The sequence below is a fragment of the Protopterus annectens genome, chromosome 2.part1 (genome assembly GCF_019279795.1).
Source record: "Protopterus annectens isolate FY-2018-M chromosome 2.part1, PAN1.0, whole genome shotgun sequence".
Taxonomy (NCBI): domain Eukaryota; kingdom Metazoa; phylum Chordata; order Ceratodontiformes; family Protopteridae; genus Protopterus; species Protopterus annectens.
The window spans coordinates 965,063,121-965,079,674 of record NC_056729.1 but is presented as its reverse complement, the minus strand read 5'-3'; the positions used below and the strand labels follow the sequence as shown (position 1 = coordinate 965,079,674).

The 16,554-nt window shown below is 43.2% G+C and overlaps 1 protein-coding gene across 1 annotated transcript in view; it reads left to right on the top strand.

Annotated features, from left to right (window-relative positions):
- CPEB2 (cytoplasmic polyadenylation element binding protein 2) overlaps positions 1-16,554 on the top strand; it is a 568,627-nt gene that overhangs the window by 70,587 nt on the left and 481,486 nt on the right. The gene's annotated exons all lie outside the window — the stretch shown is intronic.

The window sequence follows — 16,554 nt, the reverse complement described above, 5'->3', positions numbered from 1 at the left end:
CTACTTCTGTCTCTAAGGCACCTTCCAAGGTCAGGCCTGGTTTGTCTTCCTCTGGCATCAGCCCTAGTTCTGCAGGTAAAAAACATATGTTGAAAATGGCAGAGGATTGGATTTCTTTAATCAGGGGTTCTATGCCCCCTCCAGATAAGAGGCCTAGGGTGGAGCCAGAGGTGGAAGGATTGGAGCATTCCTCAGATTACTCAGAGTCTTCGGCTGAAGACATTCAGGATTTTCCTCCTTATTCTGATTCAGATGCAGAGGATTCTAGTCCTTCTGCTTCCCCTCCAGAGGATTTTTCCTTTTCTGAAACCCTGCACTCCATGAGGGAGCATTTTAAGTGGGAAGGTCAGGATTTCTCAGATTCTCGAAAGAGACTTAGGGAATTTTGTTTTACCACAGCATAGGCCCTTGGCTATTCCCCTGTTTTGGATGTTGTTCAGGATGTTTTCTCTGAAGCTTCCCTTAATCCTGATTCTTTGCCTCCTGCCCCGGTCAAGCCAGACAGGTATTACAGAGTGCCAGAGGCTCATAAATATTTGTATAAGAGCCCAAGAGCTGACCCGGAAACTATTAGCCAGGGACCTAAGGGTGTCAGGGCTTCTGTTGTAAAGAATCCAGTTCCTCTGGATAAAGATTCTAGAGCTTTGGATAGGTGGGGTAAAAAAGTGTATACCTCTTCCACTCTAGCGATGAGGGCTTTGAATTGCCAGTTTCATATGCTGAAATACCAGCATTTTCTCCTAAGTCAGTTAAAATCTAAGGTAGATACTTTGGCAGAGGGCATAGAGTGTAAGGAATTGCAAGATTTAGTTCATGCCTCTGATCAGGTGGGTAAGCATTCTTTGCAGTGTGGTTTTGATGCTCTTCAGGCTTCTTCCAGGGTGGCTGCCACTGGATCGGTTATTCGTAGGCACGCCTGGCTTAAGGAACAGAACTTGTCAGAGCATGTTAAAGCTCGAATTTTGGATGCTCCCCTTCAATCTGAAGTTCTGTTTGGTTCTCCTGTGGAGTCAGTTTTGAAGACAATGGAAGACAAAGCTAAGTCCATGCAGACAGTTAAGGATTTTTTACAGGTTCAGCCCCCTAAGTTTAGCAGAAATTGGCCTGCTAAGGGATGGGCCTATCCTTCTTCTGATTTACAGTCTAGGGGCAGATCTAGACGTGGTAGGGGCAGAGCTCATGCTCAGGGTTCTTTCAGGCCTAGAACTTGGAGTTCCCCTGCACAATCTTCAGGTGAGGGCAGGGGTCAGCCTTTTCGTAATCAGACCCAATGACCTGTATCTCCAGCTGCCAGATCCCTCCTGTCTGGCAGCTCCTCTGGGAGGAAAGTTGGCACTTTTCAGGCAAAATTGGCTTTTAGTCACCCAGGACAAATGGGTGTTGGACATTATACACCGAGGCTACAAGTTTTATTTTCACACCTTGCCTCCTTTCAAAGGGATGCCAGACATTCCTCCTCAGCAAAAGTTGGAGGCTCACAAGCAGATTTCTTTACTTTTAGAAATGGGGGCTATCCAGGGGGTCCCTCTGTCAGAAGTGGGCCTAGGATTTTATTCTCGCCTGTTTCTGGTACCAAAGAAAGGAAACACTTGGAGGCCAATTCTGGATTTGTCTATTCTCAACACATACCTGGACATTCCCAAATTCAAGATGTTAACTTTGCAACAGCTTCTGCCTCTGCTAGGCAAAGATCACTGGATGGTAACTCTGGATCTCAAAGAGGCTTATCTTCACATTCCTATCAGGCCCAGCTGCAGGAGGTTCCTGCGTTTTCGGGCTGGCACTTTTCATTATCAATTCTCTGCATTGCCCTTTGGCTTATCTACTGCGCCCAGGGTGTTCACAAAAGTCCTGGCTCCGGTGATAGCCTTCTTAAGATTAAGGGGAATACAAATTTATCCTTATTTGGACGACTGCCTGATTCTTGCTCAAGACAAAGTCAAGTTACTTCACCATCTTCAGTATGTTATGACAGTGTTAAGGTGCCTAGGGTATTCTGTGAACGAAACAAAGTCCAGTCTAGTACCCTCTCAGGACATGTGCTTTCTGGGTGTGAGACTGAATACAGCCTCTCAGATGGTGTTTTTGACCCCGGACAAACAAAGAAATCTTGCCCTTTACTTCCAACAATTATCTCTACGGTCCAGGCTGACTGCAAGGACAGTCCTTCAGGCCTTGGGGTTCATGGCATCTTGTATTCTGGTGCTTCCCAATGCCAAACTGCATATGAGGAAGCTACAATGGTATCTCAAAAGCGTATGGACTCAACACTGCCACGATTTGGACACTGTCATTCAGATAATACCTTGCATCCAAAGGGAATTCTTGTGGTGGGCTCAGGAATGTCACCTAAACAAGGGACTCTCTGTGACCCGACCAGAGACGAGTCAGATCTTAACAACAGATGCCTCAGACATGGCTTGGGGAGCACACTTCAATGGGAAATGGGTTCAAGACACGTGGCCTCCCAGACTTCAACATTTACATATCAACATGAAGGAGATGTTAGCAGTCCAATTTGCCCTGATGGCTTTCAAGGATCTACTTCAACCAGGACAGGTGTTGATTCAAACAGACAACACAACAGTCATGTGGTACATCAACAAGCAAGGGGGAACCCATTCGTACCCTCTTTGCAGGCAAGCTATGATTTTGTGGGAGACTGCTCTCAGTTTGCACCTCACTCTTCAGGCAAGGTTTCTGCCGGGAGCACAGAACTCCTTAGCAGATGTTTTGAGCAGACAGATGGTGGATCCCCACGAGTGGAAATTGGATCCTCATGTATTTCAACAGTTGACGGTGGCTTGGGGAACTCCAGAGATAGATCTGTTCGCTTCTCCACTAAATTTCCAACTGCCAAAGTTTTGCACAAAGCTGTTTCACCCAAAAGCTTGGAAAGTGGATGCTCTATCATTCAGTTGGAACAACCTGCATGTCTATGCCTTTCCTCCTCTGCCTCTTCTTCCCAAGGTGCTCTTGAAGGTCAGACAGGACAAGCCTTGCATGATTCTAATAGCTCCAGATTGGCCACGTCAGCACTGGTACCCTCTGCTGAGGAGTTTAGTACGGGAGCCTCCTTGGCCTTTGCCAGCAGTTCCACACCTTTTGTCCCAGGCAAGCAATCATTTCCGCAATGTCAGGATTCAGTCCCTGCATCTGACAGCTTGGCATATTCTGTTTTAGACCCTGGGGGATCGCAGTTTCCTCAACAAGTTTTGAATGTCATTTTGGAGGCCAGAAGGCCTAGTACCAGGAAAGTTTATGCTGATAAATGGAGGAGATTTTTTCTTTGGAGCAAAGCAAAGAGCTTTGATGTCTCTGTGCCTAATTTGAGTGTTTCACTTCAGTATCTTACAGAATTATTAGACAAGGGATTGTGTTTCTCCTCTGTAAAAGTTCATGCTGCAGCCATTTCTGCTCATTATGACTGTGACCCACCTTTATTCTCTCACCCTTTGTTTAAGCAGTTTCTTAGAGGGGCAAAGAACATAAGACCCCCACGTAGAGCTCCTACTCCTTCCTGGGATCTCAATTTTGTGTTGGAAAAGCTCACTTTACCTCCTTTTGAACCTGCAGCTGCTACGGAGTTGAAGTTTTTGTCTTGGAAGACTGCTTTTTTGTTGGCCATTACGTCTGCTAGAAGGGTATCTGAATTACAGGCTCTAATGGCAGTTGAGCCCTTCTTGATTTTTCATAAGGATAGGGTCTCCCTGCGTACTAACCCTACTTTTATGCCTAAGGTTGTTTCTAATGTGGCATTAAACCAATCTATTCATTTGCCTACATTTTATGCTGATCCCCAAAATAAAGGGGAAAAAATTTTGCACTCTTTGGATATTCACAGGCAGTTACGTTATTATTTGAGCAGAACCAAAGGGTTCAGGCAGTCTCAGCAGTATTTCTTTTGCTTTGGGTTCTCAGGGGAAACCTGTTTCAAAACAAACTATTTCTAAGTGGATTGGCCATTGTATTGCTTTTTGTTATTCTCATCATGGTAAGGAGGTTCCGGCTGGAATCAGACCTCATTCCACTAGGGCGACTGCCACTTCTACTGCTTTTATAAGGGGAGTAGCTACTAAGGATATTTTGGAGGCAGCTACTTGGAGTTCAGTGCACACTTTTTCTAAACATTACCATCTCCCTCTTTATTCCAAATCTAGGGCTGGATTTGCCACTGCTGTTTTACAGGGCATGTTAGCAGCTCCCAATGCTTTATGATTTTGCCAACCTCCCTTTACCTTTGCTTTGGGATTCTACCCACAGGTTATGACTGCAGCAATGTGAGATGAAGAACATAGTACAGTTTTGTACCTACCATAAATGTAGATGTTCGAAGAGCCACATTGCTGCAGTCCAATTTACCCTCCCTCCTTCCCCTCTGTAGTTTGGGGTGTTTGTGTGGTTTGTGGTGTAAATTTTGTTTCTACATAGGTGATTGGGTGTTTTTCCATTTTTGGCTATGGCCTTTCTTTTTAGGGCCTTCTGACATCTGGGGCAAGAAAGACTGAGGATATGGCGTCGGTCATGCGCTTTAGTACTACGGCGTACTGACGTCAGAGCTGAGCGCCATGACCGACGCCAGCCTAACACTTTGGTATTCGGGCCGACCGAGGACAGCGGACTACCCACAGGTTATGACTGCAGCAGTGTGGATCTTGGTAGGTACAAAACTGTACTTTTTATTGACATGCAGGTGCTAATTCCTGGCAGTTTCTAGCAGTGGAAGGGGTGGGTTGCATGGGAACCAGATGACCAGATGTATGTGATGTCATTCTGTACAGAAGTGACGTTTCAATATTAGGTGAGACAGAAGTGTCAGGGCAGTCTGCTTGGAACCTGACATAAAAGAATCCCACACCTACTTCATCTTGCCTTGCTCTATTAAGTAAGTAGGAACAGTAATTCCTAGATCAGTCAGGAAAATGTAGCGAGAATAGTTAAATATTGTTTTCTGTAACTGTGTAAATCTTTGCAGCTGTGCTATTTTTTTAGTATTCCCTGTGATTGAAACTCTGGTGTTTGCTGTAAGTAGGTATTTTGCATTTTTATGTTCTTTTATTGTTTATTATTTAAAATTTTCATTGTGGCTGGACCTTTAGGGAATATTTTAACCTTTGAAAGTACTTATATCTTTTGGTGACACTGTAGTCACTCCTGAAGTCTGGCTTTTTTGTCAACATTGCCACTTTTATTAATCCTTTAGGGAATATTTTAACCTTTGAAAGTACTTATATCTTTTGGTGGCACTGTGGCCACTCCTGAAGCCTGGCCGTTGCCACATATTAAATCTGATGTTGCCAATTTTCACATAATCCTTGATTGTGGGCTCGGTTCTGAGCCTCAGAATCAACTCTGCCATTTTTCCAGCTTGCGCCTCCCAAAAGTCTTGAGCTAGGCTCCTCATTTGCCACTTTGTGATATCAGACGTGTCCAACCTCTCTCTCGAGCTTTGACATAATATTGTAAGTTTGTAATCTTTTGTCTTTATCTCTTTTTTTCCTATAAATCTTCTATATTTGCTATATTCGCTGTAGTTTCTACCCGCTCCTCTCTTATTGTGTGTGAGTGCTTTTTACCGTTGGGTAGTTTAACGTACCATTGTTGGTACTTCCTTTTTCTGCTTCCTTTACCCCAGGGTAATCTGTCTTACCATTGTTGGTAAATTTTTCCCCTTTTCCTGTTTTTTTTTTTTTTTTTTTGAAAAAGATTATCTGTTTCACTTTCCCCTGCATGCATATGTTAGAGTGCACTAGGCCTGTATTTTGTTACCGTGGCTAATAAATCTGCTAAGGGCACTTCTGGGTTTAAGAGGTGCCAAAAATGCAACAGAAAAATGCCCATCTCAGATGGATACATTTCTGAAACTTTTTTTAAAGGGACTCCTGAAGAGTGGTTTTGAAGAGGTGATATCTGGTCCCAAGACTGAAGTCAGCTCTTCCTCTTCTTCATCTTCATCATTCAAAACTAAAAAATGACCACATTCAGTTCCGACAAGTTCCTCAGAATCGCCTGCTAAATTGACCAAACCACCTATGGTGTCGACTGCATCTTTGGCACTGGTGGGTGAAGATAATTTGATTTCGAGACAAACTTTGGTGCAGACATCTGCAGCTTCAGTACCAGCTGAGTCATCAGTACAGAAAAAGCCTCATCCTATTTCCTTACCAAGGACCTCTTATTCTCCATCAATGAACCAATTTTCTGACCGTCTACCAAGCCCCTTTTTGGAACCGAGACCCCCTAGGTCTCCATAAGCCTCCTCTATTCGGTCTACTAAGAGCCTTTTTGAGTCTGATATTATGAGACTGGTTGACAAGCTCCTGACAGCGAGGGGGATTGCCTCCATTCTCGTTCCAAGCCAACTGTGCTTTAAGAGTCGGTCCTTCTCTACTTCCATTCAGATTCCTCCTCTTGACTCCAGCCCAGATTTTGGGGCCCCTGGTACTGCCTTTCTTGGTTCTGACTGCCTTGGTGCTGGTTAGAGCTACTTCTCCGGCACCGATGATTGCCTTGAGCTCTTCTGGTTTGTTGAAACCCGAGATCTCATGGGGTAGAGGCTTCGTTGCTGGTTCTGAAGTACAGTGTTTGACTTCGATACTTTCTTAGCCCTCCACGTCCCTTGGGGCCTTGACATTCGTAAGCTCGACCTTGGCTTCTACCTCTGAGGCTGCTTCCTCTGTGCGGTGTAGGACCATGGTTCCGAAGGAGTCTTATTTCGTTTCTTCTGTGCTATCAAACTTCTACTGGGGGGCCTGGTTTTCAGGCCATTAAGAAGGCTTTGTCCATGTAAACGCAGCTTGTGCTATCCCTGTCGGTCCAAGTATCTTGTATATACCCTTGACTGGAGCTTCCTTCAGACTCATCCCTGGGACAGAGGGCACAGGAGTCTCAGGAACGTGCCACCTTGGTGATTTCTTCTTCAGATATCTCTCCAGAACATCCCAATTGAAGAGGTACCTTTGAAGAAAAAGTGCAAGAGGAAGCACTTGGACTCCCTGGAAGAGTCTTTCACAGAGGATACTGATTTTGTTGAACGGGAAGGTTCCCCTAGGTCACTTCATCTGCTGTTCCCTTCGGGGACATGCAGTGGGGTGGCTGGACTTCCCCTCAACCTTCCTCAGAGGAATCTGTATACCTGGAGGCTTTTCGTGCCCAGCTGTCTACTCAACTCGACGACTATCTTATTAAACTGATTGCTCAGTGGGCTTGGAAGATTGCTGACTCAAATCAAGCCGATCCCCAAGAGAACTTACCGGATTCTGTCTGCCACTGAGGATGAATAACATTGGGCCAAGGGTATTCCTATAGACGCCATGGTGACATTGGCAGCCACCAAAAAGGAACTTGCAGAAGAAAGTCCTACTCTCCATTCTAACAAGGAGTCTAGGACTATGGATAAGTGCGGGAAGTGCATATACGGTTCATCGACCTTTGTTCTCAGGTCCTTGAATTATATGGCACACTTCACTAGGTTGCAGAGAGATCTGATCAAAGAGCTTTCAGACACTCACAGGGGCAGTAGATGAGGGAATCTGAGATAAGGTTATCTCTCAGCTCACCACCCTTGAATCAGTTTCCAACTTGTCCATGAGGCCAATTGCTCATGCAGCTAAAGGGACGACTAGAGCAGTAGGTTCAGGTGTAGCCACCAGGAAACATGCCTGGATGCACTTTGTGGAGCCATTTAAATCTTCATTCGTCAATGCTCCATTTGATGGGTCATACCTGTGTGGCCCAAGGTTAAAGACACACACTAGCCAGATGTAAGAAAGATGGGAAGACTCTTTCTGCCATGGGCGTATGCTTCTCCATTCCTCAATATGAAAAATGAATGGAAGGAATGCATCATCTTTTACAATAGGTTTGTGGATGATGTTATATTCCTATGGAAGGGCAGTATGCAGCACCTAAATGATTTTGTCAACTATTTAACAAGTATGACTAGCTTTCTAAGATTTGAAGTGAAAACGTCAGCAAATGAGATTGAGTTCTTAGACGTGAGGATTTCAATGAATAATAGCAAAGGAATTGGCACCACTATATTCAGGAAAACAAACTGGAGGAACCATATGCTATACTACAATAGCATACACCCGAGACATGTTTTTCAGAATATTGTTGAAAATCAAGTGACCAGGATATCCAAGGTCTGTACTGACGATGTTTCTCTGCAGGAACAAGACAAACTCTTACAGAATTTTGCTTCAAGAGGCTATAATGAAAAACAATTAGTCATGAGTAAAGGCAAAGCAATGCCCATTCGATACAACAAAGGGCAACCGTACTACTCGAAATGGAAGCAGAGTGATGTGAAGAAAGGTGGGAACAGCAACAATCTCAGATGCATGATGACCTACAGCATGGACTCCTTTGATGTCCGTGAAACCATCAAGAAATTTTGGCCAGTCTTAACTGCTGACAGTAAAATTAAGAGAATAGTAGGGGAAACACCTAAGTTTGGTTATAAAAACAAGAAGAACTTAAAGGATTTATTGTGCAACTATGATGGAATACCTAGCAAGCAGAGTACAGAAGGAAGAAATAGGTTAGGAACTTGGAAATGTGGCTTTTGCAAAGCTTGCAGCCACATTAAATGTTCCAACAGTTTTGTTCTTCCGGTAACTACAAATGCTATTTGCAAACTGCAACACCAAGAATGTTATATACGTTGGCACTTGTAATGTGTGCCAAGCTTATTATGTAGGAAAGACCAATAGAAAGTTTAAGGAACGGATACTTCACCACCTATTAGACATTAAGAATAAAGTGGTAACCAATGCCCTATATGGACATGTGTCTGAAAATCCAGTGCATTCATTTCGCTTTATGGTTATCTCGAATGTGATTACTAACCTCCGTGGAGGAGACATGGTCAACAAAACTGAAAAGAAAGCAAGCAAATGGATCATGAACCTCAGAGCTAATTTATTTCCAGGGCACAACAGAGTAGAACCTATTTTGAAAGAGAGAAGCCTGATTAAGAAATGAAATGGAGGCTTAAGAAAGGCGTGCATCTGTTTGCTGTAAGTGATTGATTGAGCAATTCAGGTTCTTTATTTAACAGCAGTAAGTCAGGTCTACACACTAGGATCTGAAGAAGGTTTTTTAACTTAAAGCGCTTATCCTGTTTGACCTGCAAATTGGACAGCACAATTTGTGCTTTTTATTTCTTCGTTTTATTAAAGCCTACATTTTAACAGAATTTCTCAGTGAACTATTCATTGTGGTGGAAGCCTTTTTTTTTCATTTTACTATTTTTGCCTATTAAGGCTTCCTCTGGAGGTGGTTTTTGGTTTGGTTGTTTGTGTCTATTTAATATTTCATAAGGACAGGGTCTCCCTCAGGACGAATCCGTCTTTTCTGCCAAAGGTTGTCTCAGAACTGGATATCAATCAAACCATAACATCTACCAGTCATTTTCCCTAGTTTCTCTAATAAGGGAGAGTACTGCCTGCACTTATTGGGCATCCACAGGCAATTACGTTTTTACCTTCACAGAACAAAGGACATCAGAAAATCCAACCAACTGTTCATTGCTTTTTCCTCATTTTCCTTAGGTAATCCAGTTTCTAAGGCTACCTTAGCTAAATGGCTTAGGGACTGTATCAACTTTATTTATCACTGAAAAGGGACTTCACCCTTGTGGGTCTTGTGAAAGCCCATTCAACTAGAGTTGTAGCAGCTTCTGCAGTTTTTCAAGCTGGTGCTTCTTTAGATGACATTTATGCAGCAGTTACATGGGCATCTCCTCATACTTTTATTATCATACTTTTATCTCCTCCTCATACTTTTATCATACTTTTATTACTCATTACAAACTGGAACACGTCTCTGGGGGACATGCATCATTCGGTTTGATGGAGCTCAGGAATATTCTTTTGAGACCTCCCAAGATTAAGTTAATTAGGGACTCTGTCCCACAGTCAAGGATTATGTAAAGAGTGACAACATCAGATAAGTTATGTCTTACCATAATGTTCCATCTGTGTTGTCGATCTTCAGTAATCCTTGACATCCCCCCCTCCTTCCCCCTGCCTAAGACTCTTAGTAGACCAAATATTCCCAAAGACTGGCTTCATAATACGGACACAAATATGGTCTCTTATTTATTACTTCTTGTCTGTCCGTCACTATTGTAGGCAAACTCGATGTGAGGTAATTTAGTAAGGAGCATTATGGGTAGAGCCTAGCTTGAGAGTTTTGGGAGGAGCAAGCTGGAAAAACAGTGGAGTCTGTTCCGAGGTTCAGAGCGGACCCCACAGTCAAGGATTAGTGAAGATCGACAACACAGATGGAATGTTATGGTAAGATACAACTTCTTTTTTTCACCCAGTATAATTGGGTACCCTTGCAAGAGCCTTAGGTAGTTGGATTTGTAGTGTCTGGTGGCAGTGAGAGGGTGCTGGAGGACTTGGCTTGGACACACTGCTGAGGACTTAACCCTGTAGGTGTGCTAGTGGGGAGCCTTATTGGGGCCCTGGAGGGAGACAGATATAAAGAAGGGCCTCGCTGAGACAGATGCCTGGTGTCAGAGCCATGGCCTCAAGCTCAATGCCAAAAAGTGTAGTGTCATCCCCTTTGGTAAAAACTCTGTACCTATGAACTACCACATAGGCAGCAATCTACTTAACACCGAATGTGTGATAAGAGACCTTGGGACCCAGATGGACAGTAAGTCTCTCCTTTGATAGTCACATCGCCACAGTAATCAGGAAGTCCTTCTACGTGGCACACCTCATCATAAAAGGGATCTCGTCCAGGAAAAAAGAGGTCATTGTTTCCCTCTACTCAACACACGTTAGACTCCTAGTACAATGTCCCTTTTGGAATGTACCTCACAAGACATCTGCAGCAGCTGGAAAGGCCACAGAAGTACCTCACAAAGAGGATTACTGGCCTCAAACAAATGCCCTACAACTGACCGCCTCAAAAAACTCCAGCTTTACTCTGTAGCATTTAGTCTACTCCGAGGTGAACATATAAAGCTATGTCAAACCCAGAGCTGTTGGACATGCTACACCTTAAGAAATCCCAATCCCTCTGAGCTACATGCTCTAGGGATCTAAACCTTGTCACCACAACAAACAGGACATGCTGGAGGGATAGATTCCTGTCCCAGAGATTTCCTATACTCTGGAACAGGCTACCCATCTATGTCAAGCAAAGTTCTTCATTAGCACTCTTCAAGAAAAATCTTGATGAGTGGATGGGAAATAGGAAATACGCCCTGGGGATCACTTTTGTGTCTCTGCTCAACAGTGGCACAGGAAAATAACTTTCTTGGGTGGCGTAAGCCAGGGAACCTTGTTGGCTAGGCTTACGTAGGCCCTTGGGTTGATAGCCTAGTACCTACCTATGAACCCTGGGCTGACTGTATTCACTGTGTTCTCTTAAGGGAAATTGTGCTTGATGCAGAGAGGTCTGTATCTGGAAATACTGAGTGTATCCATTTATATTCCAAATGAACGTCCCTCTCAAGTGTCAGTGGTGAGGATTCAGGCTCTAGATTACGGGCCTAGAGTGGGGACGTCGCACACTGCACCATGGAACCAGAATTGTATCTTGGAAAAGATCACCTTGCCCTCTTTTGAACCAGTTGCCTCATTCTTCCTCAAACTTCTGTTTGGAAAACTTCATTGTTGGTAACAGTAACCACTGCTCACAGAATTTCTGAGCTGCAGACTCCTATGTGGTGTGGCCACGGTGTTGCAGCGGCTAGCGTTGTCACCTCACAGCAAGAAGTTCTCCGGTTCGATCCTTGGCTGGGGTGCCTTCTGAGCATAGTCTGCATGTCCTCTCTTTGGCCGTATGGGTTTCCTCCGGGAGCTCCGGTTTCCTCCCACATCCCAAAGACATGCTGTGGGTGGATTGGATACTTCAAATTGGCCCTGGGTGTGAGTGCATGCGCGTGTGTGCCTTCTGTGGAAGGTTGGTCGCCGGGCTGGCAACTCGACACCATAAAAACTCCACTGCCAATCATGAGCGGACAGGTGATCTGCTGTGGCGACCCCTAACCGGGAAACGCTGAAAGAAGACGAAAGAGGAGACTCCTGTGTAGACATCCTTTTCTAATCTTTCACAAGGACTGTCCCCCCCAATTTCTTTTTTTCCATTAAAGGGGGAAGCCTGTTAGTAAATGGACAATATCAAAATGGATAGCACATTGCATCTGCTTTTGTTATTTCTTTCATGGCAAAACAATTTCCAAGCATGTTGGGCCCTGTTCTGTGATGATCTCTGCAGCTGCTGCCATCTTCCTGTGCTTCCAGGGTCAAGACACACTTTATCACAACTACTCTGTAGGGTCTGTTGACACTATCCTCTTCTCAGGATCGCCCACATACTGGGCAATAAGCTCTAGGAGTCTTCCCATGAGTCAGCACTGCAGTAGTGGATATTAACAAAGACCATAGTGCAGTTGTGTTACAACTTTACCATAACTGTAGATATTCGAGTATAACCATTGTTGCATTACCATTTTCCTCCCACTATCCCCTCCTTTCTCCTGGTGTAGATGGTTTAGGATAGATACCCTATCACCCTTTGTTACCTTCTCTTTGTACCCCACAGATCAAACATATTTCAGGGTTTAGCAACAGCCTGGAGAGGGGTCCTCTAGTTGAGGTTCATATCCTCTATTGGCTTGTTCCTCCAGTGTGGATTCTGCTGTGACATCTTTGTGCTTAGCAGGCCAAGAAAGAGTAGAAGATGGTGCCAGCTAGTCACTGTTTATACCAGCAATGCCCTGATGTCTGAATTTGAAGGCGTCCACTAGATGAAAAGAGGAGGATGAAGAGCTCTAGAAGTTGGGCCAGGTACCTGGTTTCTTCCACAGGCTGGAATTCCAAGAATCTGTACTGAAGTAGTGGATGAACTGTAACTTCCACTGTTTAGCAAGTTCCTAATAGAGCTGAACTTTCTTTACTCCTAATCTCTTAGAGCATCTGTCTGTTTCAGAGCACTGGACATCTTGACTGCTACAGTCTACATGATCCTTTGTCCAAGGTGGAGTCTGAAAGGGCATTGGTCTTATTTACCAGATCCCATTTCTCATCAGATGAACATGAGGGCAGGTTTCTTTACTCTCTAGTTCTTCACCCTTTGGTCATGCCACAGGTGAATAGCCTTTTTAGTAATATTATCCCTGCAATTGGAATCCCCTCTAGCACACATCTGGCAACTTGCTGAGTGCTCACAGTTCAGGAACTAAGTAATACTGCATCTAAAAGACATATACAAGTGTACGTGTTTTGTAGACAATAATCTCTGTCCTCATTCTTGTTCCTGTATTCATACATAAGAAGTTTTAGGGGTTAATTCTGATCTAACAGAGACATTCCTGTATTGTAACTTATTATTCAGACATACCTGTATTGTAACTTATAATTCAGTTTTCTATAGTAACAGTAGCAGTAGTAGTTGTAGCAGCAGCAGCAGCAGCAGTAGTAGTAGTAGTGATAGTACACTAATATCTTCTGCTTTAGTCAAAGACTACATCTACTCCACTAATCAGTAGCTGCTCTTTGCTTTGTGTGCTTATTTCATAACTTTCTAATCTTGTTAGTTCTCTGACCATGCTTTTGTTTTATCTCCTTACTCTACACTTTCTGTTCTGTAGGAACTTTCTGTGTAGGATTTACTACGTTTACATGACTTGTTGGTAACATAAATAGGTTCATAGATTAGTACTAGGCTAACTGACCTTGCGAGCCATTTTATGCCTAGCCAATTATCCCCTGTGAGATTCAAACCCTGTACCTTGTGTTTGTAAGGCAAACACCTTAACCATTAGGCCACCCTCCCAGTGGCCTAATTTTAAATTGTTGGACCAGGGAAGATTTTAGCCTATGCAAAAGTTTTAGAACAAAAATTTGTGTACTTGTGTAATCTATTTAATTTTTTTGCTTGTACTTGTTTGCCTTGCTCCTGGTTTGGGGCTGAAAAGAATCCAAGGACCAGCACACCCACCCAATCTGCAAAGAAAAAAAATCAATAAACAATGTCTCCACGTCGTGTGCGATTCATTTACAGGTGATGGCCTCATACTACAAATCTTACCTGTATGCAGCCCATTTCATTTTCCCACCTGACAAATAAATGCCTCTGCCAATAATGTTGAAAGTCATTTTGAAGGGCAATCAATCCAAGGCGTTGGTCATAAGGTGGAGGCCACTCTGCACATCAGTATTCTGGAGATGGAGGCAGTCCCCCTTAACACTGCAGGTATTTCAGGATTCCCTACCTCAGGATCAGTTGCTGTCTACACCAACAGCATGACTTGGCTTGGTACGTAAACAAGCAGAGGGAACATACTCTAGAAGCACTCTGAAATTCAGTCCTGTTCCTGAGGATGCCAAGCAAGGCTCAGCCATTGCTTACTGGTACTTCATGTATGGTCCCTTAGATTTTCTGTAGTGCAGATATTCTGTCATTTCTGGGAGAAGTCTTACTACAATCTCTTTGTATCCCTGACGAGTGCTAGGTGTAGAGAATTCTATTCCTTCATCCTCCATTAGGGAAATGTCCCAGGGATATGCTCATTCAGAATTTGGCCACCAGAACTTTTACAATTTCCTCCCATTTCCCCCTTCTTTCATACTTCATTCAGAAAGCCAGGCAGAAATGTCCAAGGTCATTTTCATAGCACCTTAATGGCTTTGAAAAGTGTGGTTCCCCAGTTGTCTCATCGTTTGGAGCCACCTATGCACCTGAAGCCCACCAGTACCCTCCTGACTCAACCATTTGGCAAGCATTACCTAGCTCTTTAGACTCTCTTGTCTGTGTAGTTATTCCAGTTCCAGTAATGGCCAGGGATTCTTTGTAACCAAATGGTGTGGTCTAAATCCACATTTCTGCCAAGAAATGTAATAATGGAAAAAAGGTAGATTAAATGCACATATGTTGCTATTTGTGCTACTTCCACTAGGTTAAAACCCTTTAATGCTCTTGTTCCTAGAGCTTTATATTACCTTTCATAGATTTTTTTGACACAAGCCTAAGTTACACATATGCAGAAGCCCACCTTGCTGCCATATCCAGCTTTCTTCCAAGACCTCAACACTCTTTCTTTGCTTCTTTAAAAGTTTGCAAAGCTTTCTTGAAAGCTAGTTTGAAGGTCTGGCATCCTGTCAAGGATGCCATTCCTCATTAGATTATTTCATTTTAGAGAATTTAAACCTTCCTCCTTTAAGTCTGTCACCATAGCTGATTTGAAGCATCGTGCAAGAGATTTGTTCTATTGACCATTGCTTTTGGTAGAAGAATTTCTGAAATACAAGCCTTGTGTGTAAAGCTTTCCCTACTGGTCTTCCACGAGGATCGAATGTTATTGAGGATTACTGCTTCCTTTATATGTCTAAGGTAACCACTAAGACAGATGTTACTTAATCCATCATTCCATTTGCCTGTGTTCTTTGCTAACTTCTCAGAGGTGAATCTCTGTTTCCATGAGATGGGCGTCACTCTCCACAGACTGCTCAGATTTTATATGGACAGAACCACATCAATCAAGAAAGTGACTTTTTGTCTAATTTTCTAATAAAATCATTGGATTCTAATGTTATAGAAGATGGGGTCAGTAAGCCATTTAGGCCGTGTCTCAAGTTCTAGTATGAAAAATATAATAAGATGCTGCCTCTCTGGCATTTTTCAGCGCATCATTAAATTATGAGATTGTGTGGTACTTTGGAGCACAGGATTAAGGCTGTGAGCTGATAAGAAACTTAATCTTGCGATCCAAGGTTTGCTGATCATCATCACCTATTTGCCTACTGTGCAGCTCTGAGCAAGTCACTTAAGCAGGCAGTGCTATCATGTTACACCTGAAAAGAGGATTTGTCTAGAGGGATTATTTGTTTAATAATAAAAAAAGATGTTAGTGTACATGCAGTACCAGTTTTATAAGTTGGATGTGATTTGCAAGTCTAGAACTACCTTTGGAGTCATGATCAAACTTGTGATCTCATGTTGGCCACCTAGGAAGTTAAACTTGAGACTTTTTCTGAAGATGGACTTTCTCATATTTGATATAAAAGTGCACTTACCATGACAATGGGTCTGGATGAGCAGGTCCATCATTGTCAATGTACTCATCGCCCTGCTCCTTGGTAGGTATGGTGTGGTGTGGAATTTCACTAATAACATTCCTTCTTGGTGTATTTTGCTTTCAAACAGCAGACCTGTGACTGGAAAGAAGCTGTATGGCAGATTGCCATAGATAAAGGGGGAGTGATTTCCTGGAAATTTTTAGATACCAAACTGGCTTGAAAACCTGTGGTTTTACTCTGAGTTGACAAGGATGGGCTTGTTATCCAGATCTGTTGTTATGATACATACATAATTTATGTTTATATATGTCTTTCTTTTGGGTTCTTCAGTACTGCAAAATTAAGTCAAAGGATTAACTTCTCTGCTAGCAATAGAGTTTTAAAAGTTCATCCTTGTAGAGGTAAAATGAACCCTAGAGGGGTAACAGGACTTATAAGTGATTGTATTGCTTCCAGATGGAGAAATGCAGTGATTTGTAAATTTCTCTCTCTCTCTTTTTTTTTTTTT